Source organism: Spermophilus citellus (assembly GCF_964194105.1).
Source record: "Spermophilus citellus genome assembly, chromosome: 10".
Classification (NCBI taxonomy): Eukaryota; Metazoa; Chordata; class Mammalia; order Rodentia; family Sciuridae; genus Spermophilus; species Spermophilus citellus.
In genome coordinates this window covers 80823572-80834517 of record NC_138197.1, presented here as the reverse complement: position 1 = coordinate 80834517, position 10946 = coordinate 80823572, and positions in this window count along the sequence as shown.

Sequence of the window (10946 nt, the reverse complement as noted above, 5' to 3'; positions counted from 1 at the left end):
GAATCTTTCTGATACTTGATAGTTTTATTTGAATTTTATAAAGCAATTCCTCTAATTATATAACTACTTATTGACACAGAATATCAATGAAGTATATATTAAGGGAACCTAAAATTTTAAATATTACTGATATTTTCACAATATAATTTAAAATAATTCAGATTTAAAAATTTAAAATAATCCAAATATAATTTTCTTTCATTTGTTTAAATACTTATCACTTTTTTGTTTGTTTCCTTCTTATTTGAATGAAAACCATTAAATAATCTGATGGTATTTAAGTAGGTTTTTTTTTTTTTTGTCACTATAACCAAAAGACCTAGTGAGGACAATTTTAGAGGAGTAAAACTTTATTAGGGATCTCATGGTTTCAGAGGTATCAGTCCATAGATATCCAACTCCATTGCTCTGGGATGGAGGGCAGACAGAACATCATGCCAGAGGAATTTGTCAACCAAAAACAGCTGGGAATGTGGCACCACGAAGAAGTGAGAGCTCTCTGCACCAAGACAAAATATAAACCCCAAAGGTGTGTGACTGTGGACCCAGTTCCTCTAGCCCCACTCTACCTGCCTACAGTTACTGCTCAATTAATCCCTATCAATGGTTTAACTCACTGATTGGGTTAGCTGTTATAACCCAATCATTCACCTCTAAAGTTTCTTGCATTGTTTGAATATATGAGCTTTAGGGAGACACCTCACATCCAAACCATATCCCAGCCAAAAACAAGTTTGAATGTCAAGTAGTTTCTCACCTCAAAAGTCTATGCAATTTCTGGGAATAGTGGCACACACCTGTAATCCAGGAAGCTTGGGAGGCTAAGGGAGGAGGATTGTGAGTTCAAAGCAAGCCTCAGCAAAAGCAAGGTGCTAAGCAACTCAGTGACACCCTGTATTTTGTATTTTGTAAATAAAATACAAAATAGGGCTGGGTATGTGGCTCAGTGGTTGAGTTCAATCCCTGGTACCTCATCCACCCCGCCCCAAAAAAAGTCTATGCAATTAAATTTTAACTACTAGAATACAAAAGATCAATATTTCTCTTGGATGTTATCAAAACCAGTCCAGACCAGGTATCTAGAGAAGTATGGTGTTTTAAATAATGAAAAATCTGAGTTTATTTTCTGTGGAATTCATCCACTTAGTTAACTGTGAAATAAAGAATGAAACCTAATCAAACTAAAGGATCAATTCACTTATCTAGGAGAAAACCTTCCTTCAAATGGCTTCTCTATAACTTTGCTTACTTTTTGGCCTTTATATAAAATGCAATTATTCAAACATTAATAACAATGAAAACTAGTATCCTGATAAAAATCACACTGAAGTTATACTTCAAAATGTCTGTTTTGTATAGTCTTAGTTTAAAGGGTAAATCATTGCTCAATTTTTCCAAGATTGGAGATTTAAAATGTTTGCTTTCTGAAAATATAGAAGAAAATGCCTTAATGTTTGTTTTCCTTTGGGAATATTGGACATTTAACAGGAGAGTTTGTTATCTGGGTCTTTCATTTTCGGTCAGATGCTTTTTGCCATACACTGAAATGGTTCTGTAAGATTCAATACCACATCACTCAAATGGAATCAAACAAACATTTCTATCTAAGCCATTTCTTAGAATTAAAAAGACTTTTAAACATCTGCTAAAGTCTCCTCTGACTTTAATTAAATTCTAAAAAGATGATTATAATGTATTCTCTCCTATTTTATTTTTCCAGAATTAATTTATTAACTCAAAGCATTATGTAAACAAGAAGCATAGGATAACAAAGTTGGTATTTGGGGAAAAATGATAGCATTTGTTATAAAGATGGATTATGTTTCAGGGAAAATGTATTCTGTATATGAATAATTCTAGTTATTATTATTTTATCTAATCAATGAAAAAATTATACACTACGGAAAACAAACATCATTTGTCAATTTTGCAGTAATGTTATACTTTTTGAATAAGAAACCAGCAAAACTTTAAGTAGTCTCAAGTTATTCTCTGGCAACTGTTTAAATTTAATTTTTAACTTTCCTTCCATCTTTTAGAATTGAAGAACTTTTTCTCTGTTTTGATTATTTTTATTTCATACTTAAAGCTATGGTCATTATAACATAACATTACTTCTTAATAAACAGAGAAAGTCATATGATCTTCTTCGAAGCTTTGTTAAATGCAGCTCAGAGGGAACAAAATTATTGAAAGCAAAATTATGTGTGGTGCTATTTCTGCCAAGGAAAACAATAAAATATACTTTGAAAGGTGAGTTTTTTTAATGGAATATATTTTAAGTTGCCAGATGTTTATGGAAAGTGAAAAAATACCATGTATGGCCCAGTATAAAGAGATGGTAAAGCAATGATAATGTGCATACATAATAAATAATGAGAAAAGTTAGATCTGCTGGTAACAAACTCATATAATTTTTCTTCTTGAGCAACTTTAGATTTCTCCTTTACCCTGAATTGTTTTCCTTTACCTAAAATTACAATTTTAGGAAAGAGTACTTTCTTTCAACTTGAAAAGTTCTGTCTGATTTTTATGGTTTCTTATGAGACATTTCATAAGTTTTGATATAAGATTTGATTGGCATTTGCTGTCATTCTATATTTTTTCCCATTTCACTTTCAACATGTTCAAGATTCTTTGTATTTTGTTTTCAGAAGTTTCACTATGATATGGTTTGTTATGGTTCTTTTGAACTTATTCTATTAGGATTTGGTTCAGCTTTTTGAGTCTGTAGAGAATTATGCCTGTTGTCAAATTGTGGGAGCTTTTAGGCCATTATTTATTAAGATACATTTTCATCCCCATACTTTTCTCCTATTTTCCCAAGACTCTAATGACACAAATGTCATATATATAACTCACCATGTCTCTGAGACTGTTTTTATTTTTTAGTCTATCTTTTCACTGCTCTTTAGCTAAGTTTCTATTTTAGTTATTTCCTTAAGTTTGTTGTTTCTTTTCTCTGTATATGTCATTTTCCTGTTAAGCCAATCCATTTGTTTTCACAAATTTATTGCATTTTCTTTTGGTTTTAAATTTTCAGTGTGATATTCTTTATCTTACATTTTTTTTTTTTTGCTGAGACTTGTTTTTTTTATCATTTGTTACAGTATTTTTATGTTTGTCTATTAGTTTCATGATATGTGCACTCATATACATGGAAGGTAATTTTATTATTTCTGTAATCTCACATCTATGTAATCTCATATCTATGATGTTCTCAGTCAAAATTTTCCTGATATTTTGTATGATGCACCATTTTTGTGGTGAACTTGGACATTTTTGCTATATGATATGTTTGTCTTAATTAAATCTTCTGATAGCTATTCCTTCTGAAAGTGATCATGCAGAGGGAAAAAAAAAAGACTGCACCTTATTGTTATTGTCAGATGGTGTGGAAGTCAGTTCTCCTTTGGACTTATGTTGACATCTAAGGAAAAAAAGGATTCCGTTTTAACATTAGAAGAATTGGAATTTCTGCCTCTTTGCTGGTCTTCCACTGAGTCTACATGGCTGTAGGAGCAAGACTGCCTTGTTAGTGCTCCCCACATTAATTCACTGAAAACATGAAGGGGGTGCTCTTGTTACCTCTGAAGATTGATGATAGTCCAAATATTCACTAGGCTCTTCGATGCCACCCAAGTGTGGAGTACAAAGAACGTCTTGTACTTGTGTCACTGAGTTGGGTGAAAGTTAGCTCCGTACTTGAACTTCTGTGCTACTACTATGGTTTTGCAAGGATATAATCTATGCTCCCTATTTGGTATTTTCTTGCAAGGGTGGAGGTGAGGTCATTATTTTTTAATGTATATGTGTGTTTTATGTATTTGAATGAAGGTGAATACTTGTTGTCTAAAAATTTCCTCTCTTAAGCTGCCCTTTTCTTGGGTCTTTGGTTGTAGAGCAGGACTTCATTGAGGATTTTTTGTGTCCATGCCTGTTGATACTTTAAGGGTGTCCACTTCTCCAACTCCAGGTCTGGAATACGTGTGGCAAGAAGAACACTTTGGAGCTCTGGTTTGGGTCTGCCTTTGTCTCTCTAAGTTTAATATGTTAAAGGCTTGCTCTTCAGCCCATGGTGCAATTGGGAGATGGAGAACACTTTAAGAGGTGGGGCCTAATTGGAGGTAATTATTTCATTGTGAGTATCTCTTAAAGGGGATCCTGGGTCCCCAGCCCTTTTCCCTTTTTTGCTTCATGGCCATGAGGTAAGAGGTTTTGATCCACCTTGTGCTCTTGCTATGATCTGCTGCCACAGGCCCAAAGCAATGGGACTAACTAGACCTAGACTGAAACTTCTAATACCATGAACCAAAGAAAACTTTTTTTTCTTACAGATGTTCATTTCAGACACCTTTATTAATAATTGAAAGTTCACTAACCACTACAGAACTTATAACCTCTTTGTTTTTTGTGTGTAGGCTAATATTTTTAGCCTGTTTCCTTTAGCAAGGAATCAAGTTAAATTACTTGAGAAGATCAATTAATCATCATAAAGGAAGACCACAGTAAAATAAGAAAAAGAAAGGATCTATAAAAGTTTTGAAAACAAGTAACAGTAACACCTTACCCATAATAATTACCTAAAATATAAATGAAATGAATTATCCAATTAAAAGATGGTAACTGCATTATTGAAAATTAGGCCACAGCTACATGCTGCTTTTAAGAAATTCACTTCACCTCTAAGATGTGTGTAGACTTAATTTGAAAGGATAGAAAAATATATTCTATGCAAGTGGAATCTGAAAGAAAGCAGGAATAGCCATACTTATCAGACAAAATAGATTAAAATCACAAGTAATACCAAAAAAGGGGGAAGACCATTATGTAATAATAAAGTGACTGACTTAACAAGTGTAAATACCACTTGAAAATACACAAAGCGCCTGAATATATAGTGCAAAGATTAATAAACCTAATGGGAGAGAGAAACTTTAATATGTAAATAAGGGACTGCAATATATTAGTTAGGGACTTTAGCACTCCACTTTCATCAATGAATACAAAACATCGTCCAAACAGAAAACCAATAAAGAAACAGCCAAGTTAAATTGTACCCTAGAACAAATGGACCTTATAGTCCTTTACATATAAGAAAACACACTGTTCTCAACAGCACTGGGACATTCGTTCTCCAGTATAGACCACAAAGAGGCCACAAAACACGTCTCAACTAATTTAAAAACTGAAAAAATGCTGAAACTTAGTAATCATCAGAGAAATTCAAATGAACAGCAAGTGTTTTGAAACCTAATGATAGTCTTTCCAATAATCTATGCTTCCAGTTTCCTAAAATAATAATAAATGAAATAATTATTTGGATGGTACTGAAAATAGTACATCAAAACCTGTGAAAATCAGACCCTTATTTTAGGAAAAGAAAATTGAAAAACAAGTCAGTATCTGGTGTGTGTGTGTGTGTGTGTGTGTGTGTGTGTGTGTGTGTCTGTGTACCATCTCCTATGACTAGGTAACAGAATTTTATATCCTGAGTGGCTACATATTTCTCAATGATGGGAGTTTAAAATCAAGGTGTCCTTTGAAGGGCCGTGAGGCATAGGCATTTTCATATCTCTCTCCTAGCTTCTGGTGGTTGCTGGCTTCACTGGTTTTCTTTAGCTTGTAAATGTGTCACCCTCATATTTTTCTTTCATCTTTATATAAAGTTCTTCCTGTTTCTCCTTTACTTCACAAGGCATTCGTTGTTTTTTTTTTTTTGTTGTTGTTGGTTTGTTTATCAAAAATGTAGGAGAAGCCCTCTACTTCAATATTATCTTAACCAATTCTATTCACAACAAAACAATTTCTAAATAATATTAAATTTGAGATATTAAGATGAGAAGTTCAACATATCTTCTGGGGGGACAAAATTCAATCCATAACCACACAAACATATAGTGTTTGAATAGACAGGGCAGCTATATACGCAGCAAATAGGCACAAAAAATGGAGTTCAGCATCAGATAATCATTGGGTAAATGCAAACTTAAACTATGATACCATAATTTATGAACATTATACATGTAATATAAAAACTAAGTTAAGAACAAAAAAATTTTTGTTACTTGTTTCTTGATAATTGCCATATTGACTGGAGTGAGATAAAATCTCAAGTATATTTTTAGTTTGCATTACTCAAATTACCAGATATGTTGAACATTTTTCATATATTTCTTGATCATTCATATTTCTTCTTTTGCAAAGTGTCTATTTAGCTCCTTTACCCATTTATTGATTGGGTTATTTGTGATTTTTTTTTGGTGTTAATTTTTTGAGTTCCCTGCATATCCGGGATATTATTGCTCTATGTGAAGTGCAGGTGGTGGATTTTCTTCCATTCTCTTGGCTCTCTCTTAACACTTTTGATTATTTCCTTTGCTATGAAGATTTTTAATTGAATGCCATTCTGTTTATTGATTTTTTATTTTACATCCTGCACTTTAGGAATCTTGTTAAGGAAGTCAATTTCTGTGCCAATATATCAAAGTGTTGGGACTACAATTTTTTTCTAGCATTTGCAGGATTTCTGGTCTGTTTCCTAGGTCTTTGATACACTTTGAGTTGAGTTTTGTGCAGGGTAAGAGATAAAGGTTAAATTTTATCACACTACATATGGATTTCCAATTTCCCACAATTTATTAAAGAGACTATTTTTTTCAAGTGCATGTTTTCAGCACCTTTGTCATTCATGAAATCACACTGTAGAGGTTCTTCACCTCTTTTGTTAAATTGATTCCAAAATTGTTTTTTGTTTTTGTTTTTGGTTTGGGGTTTCTTTTTTGTTTGTAGTTTGTTTGCTTGTTTGAGGCTATTGTGAATTAGATAGTTTTTCTAATTTCTCCTTCACCGGATTGTTATTGGAATATAGGAACACAATTGATTTATGGATGTTAATTTTGTATCCTGCTATTTTGCTGAATTTATTTATGAGATCTCTATAGAGCTACCATAGGTGTCCTTGAACACATGAATGGATAAAGAAAATATGGTATATATACACAATGGAGTATTATTCAGTTATACAGAAGATTGACTTTATGATATTTGACATTAACTGAACCGATCTGTGACTATCATGCTAAATAAAACAAGCCAATCCACCCCAAAACAAAGTTTTCACTGATAGATGGAAGCTAACCCACAATAAGAAGTGGGGGTAAATAGAATTCCAGTGGAGTAGATAGTGGGGATTAAAGGGAAGGGAAAGAGTATCAGAAAAGGAAAGACAGTGGAATGAATCTGACATAACTTTCATATATACATACATGCATATACCACAGTGAATCTCACTATCAAGTATATCCACAAGAAAATAATTAAAAAAAAAACTACAGATAAATGACAGAAAGATCAATAGAGAAAAGGAAGCAGAGAGTGGGGAAAGGGAAAGGGAAGGAGAGGTCCTGGGTTTGAACTAGAATATGATATGTCCAATGCTTTTATTATTATGTCAAAATGGGTTCTACTGTTATGTATAACTAAAAATAACCAATTAAATAAAAATATTAATTTTTTAATAATTACCAAAACAACAATGAAAAACATGTTACACATTGATAAAAACCTCCAGCAATGAAAACTCTTATTTTTTTTTTCATGAGAGAGGTATCAGGGATTGAATCCAAGAGTGCTTTACCACTATATCTTCAGCTTTTTCTTAAACTTTAATTTTGAGACATGTCTCACCATGTTGCTTAGGGTCCTTCTAATTTTCTGAAGATGGCCTTGAAATTTAACAATTCTGCTTCAGCCTCCTAATCACTGGGATTATGGCATGAGCTCCTACTGGAATTTTTTAACACTGTTGATGGTAAGGTAAAATGTTAGAAGTATTTTGCAACATGTTTCACTGTTTCATTTTGCTCTTAAGCATATGTTTACTTAATAATGGCAATGTTCCATTCTTAATAATTGCTCATGGGAAATAAAGCATTTCTTTTTATAGTATGTTGTAAAAAATGTGGATATTCAATGCAGGTTTTTTTTTGTTTTTGTTTTTGCTTTTTGTAATAGCTCAAACATGGAAACAAAGGAAATAAATTGTGGCATGCGTGTGGGATGTATGTATAGACATTTATAATATGGGAGACTGTACAGCAACAAAAAGGAAAAAAATATTGATGTACAATACATGAACTAATCACAGATAATTGTACAAAATTAAAAGTCAGAAAAATTAGACTTACTGTATGATTCCATTCATATAAAATTCTAGAAAAAATAAACTAATCTATAATGACCAAGTGGTTCCCAGTGGGAGATGGGGAAATGCAAGCAGAAAAAAATTACAAGGTGAAAATTGAAAAACCTGCAGTGAATGATGCATCCAGAGTTGAAAGAAAATATCCACAGAAGAATACTTTAAAAAATGGGTAAAGAAAGAAAAAATCAGGCAATGTATTTTTTAGTTTAAAGAGAAACTACACTAGAAACATCAATAGTTTTGCATAATATATAAATAAAATTTTATTTAGAAATCTGTTCAGATATTCAAATTTTACAGTATTCCCTCACATGCCTGAATTGTGTTTTTTTTTCTTAACAAAATGAGGAGTTTCTCCACTGTTGAAATGACTCACATATTGTGTAGCAAAGCCTTTAATAGACAGATGGTTTATATAGTACTTTTTGTACAATACCCAAAGTACAACCTTTGTAAATGTAGACACCTGACTCAGGACTAATAAGTGTGGCAGATTTATATTTGAACATATTCACCAATGACTCAGAAGCCTATTAGCACTGAGTCCATATAACAGTGTGTTAACTTTGCTAAAGCTCTTTGGAAATGAAGTGCTGTCCAGTGGCCATTTATTTTAATTATTCCTGATTAAATAGTTCTTTGGGGAAGTACATTAAAATTATCAGCTACAATGAATCCTTGGGAATCCGTGAAGATTCATCCCAAGCTTTTCATCTTTCTATTTCTTTATGGGCTAATTGAAGCTTACTCTGACTCATTCACTTTAGAGATTAAACTATTGTCTTTTGTCAGTTTTGTTTTCTTTTCTGTAACTCATGCACAAGAAAAATCAAAATGACAATTGCATACATTCAATGTGAAAGAGTGTTGGATGATTTTGGCAGATAGTTTATCAAAGTGAAAGCCTTTCCCAGGAACAGGAGTTCCTGTCATCTTTGGTTGCAACACTATGTCTCATACCTAGTTCCCAGCAAGGGCTATACCGTCCTCATCAGATAAGCTTTGATTCTCCTTTAGACATCAAGTTTTATATTTAAGCAAAAGATTTCCACAACAGAACAGCAGTGCTGCCTTAGAATTATCCACAATCAATAAATGCATAAAACACAACGAATTAAATCATATTGCTCATATTCTGATTTCTAAATTTAATAGACATAAATGTTAATTTCAGATGTTAAAATAAAGCAGAGATACATTATGATAATAGAGATTTAATATGATTACATATCTGTTCACTACTACATACTGAAAAATTAATAATAAAATTCAAAAGAAATGAAAATTCTGGAAAAAATCAGTATATTATGCGCACGCGCACACACACACACACACACACACACAAGATCCCTTGCTTTATTAAAAAACAAATCCAAAATCTTTCAAAGGCAAGTGCAGGGACACCTTCCTATAGTCTCAGCTCTTCAGGAGGCTAATGAAGGAGGAATGCTCCAGCCCAGGAGTCCAGAATCAGCTTGGACAAAATAGTAAGATATTGACTCTTAATTTAGAAAAACAAACAAATAAACAACAAAAAGGAACTTGTAGTGATATTAAATAAAATACACATATTGAGTTTTTAATACTTATATGCCAGTAAATACTAAGCAAAACTAATTTAAAATCTAGTTGATAAACATGTATTTAACACATACTCTGTGCAAAGTACTAGATTTTTACCTTTAAGATTAAAAATATCACTGCATTGTTCACTATTGCATCTAATTTATGCAGAATATCCTTCACCCTAAACCATGCCTCTTGAAGTCAGGCTTATTTTCCATCTCCCTCCCCTTTAAATGCATTTTCCTAGCATTTCAAGAACAATTATGCTGGAATTGCCAAGAATAAACCATCCTCAGTTAGTGACTTGTGTTTCCATCTTCTCTATTCCACAACTGGATAGAGATATGCCAGTGCCAACTCTGAACACCTTTTCTTCTACAGACTTTCTGTGAGGATTTGAGCTCCCTCTAAAGGCTTCCCAGAAGGACTTGACAACCCAGCAAAACTGAGTGATTAGTAGTGGCTGTAGGTCTGGGTTGAAAGAAAAAAAAAAAATCTTAATCCCAGTGCAATCTCAGATCAATGCAATGGAGTTGTATAAATTATTTTCAGTCCCCGTTCTTAATGCCTGAGGTAGAAAAGCAGCTCTTCAAGTACATCATAGGGACTGTATGATTAAAGGTTAACACAGCATTTGCAGAGCTTTGAAGCAATATGGCTTTTGTTTATAATCCTGGATCTGCGAACAACTAATGTGTGTCCTTAGGCAAGCAAGTTTCTTTCCTTTTCCCTTGGTTTCCTCATCTATTAAATCAAGCAATAGTGCCTACTGGAGAGGTTTATTCTTGTTGTAAATGAGAAAACTTATGCTTTGTGTGTATGTGTATGTATGCACATATATGTTTGTGTGCCTGTGTGTCTCCTGCATGTTGTTTTTGTGTCTGCCCGTAACACAGACAACTCTCTATTCATCCTCTTACTTCCAGATCATTTTAAATATGACTTATAAGTGTATTCCATTCTGCTGTGCTTATATGTCAAGGTATAGATTTCTACCAAAGAACTCGAACTTTTCTAGGATAGAAGTTATATCTTATTCCTTTTTATTTCTCCAGCATGTATTTTGGTACTGAGCATGTAGAAAGACTCAATAAATCTTTAATAATTGATGAAATGAACAAGTGCAGGAACAAGTTACTACACTTCAGGATCTGGCTCAAAACTCCCTTACTGG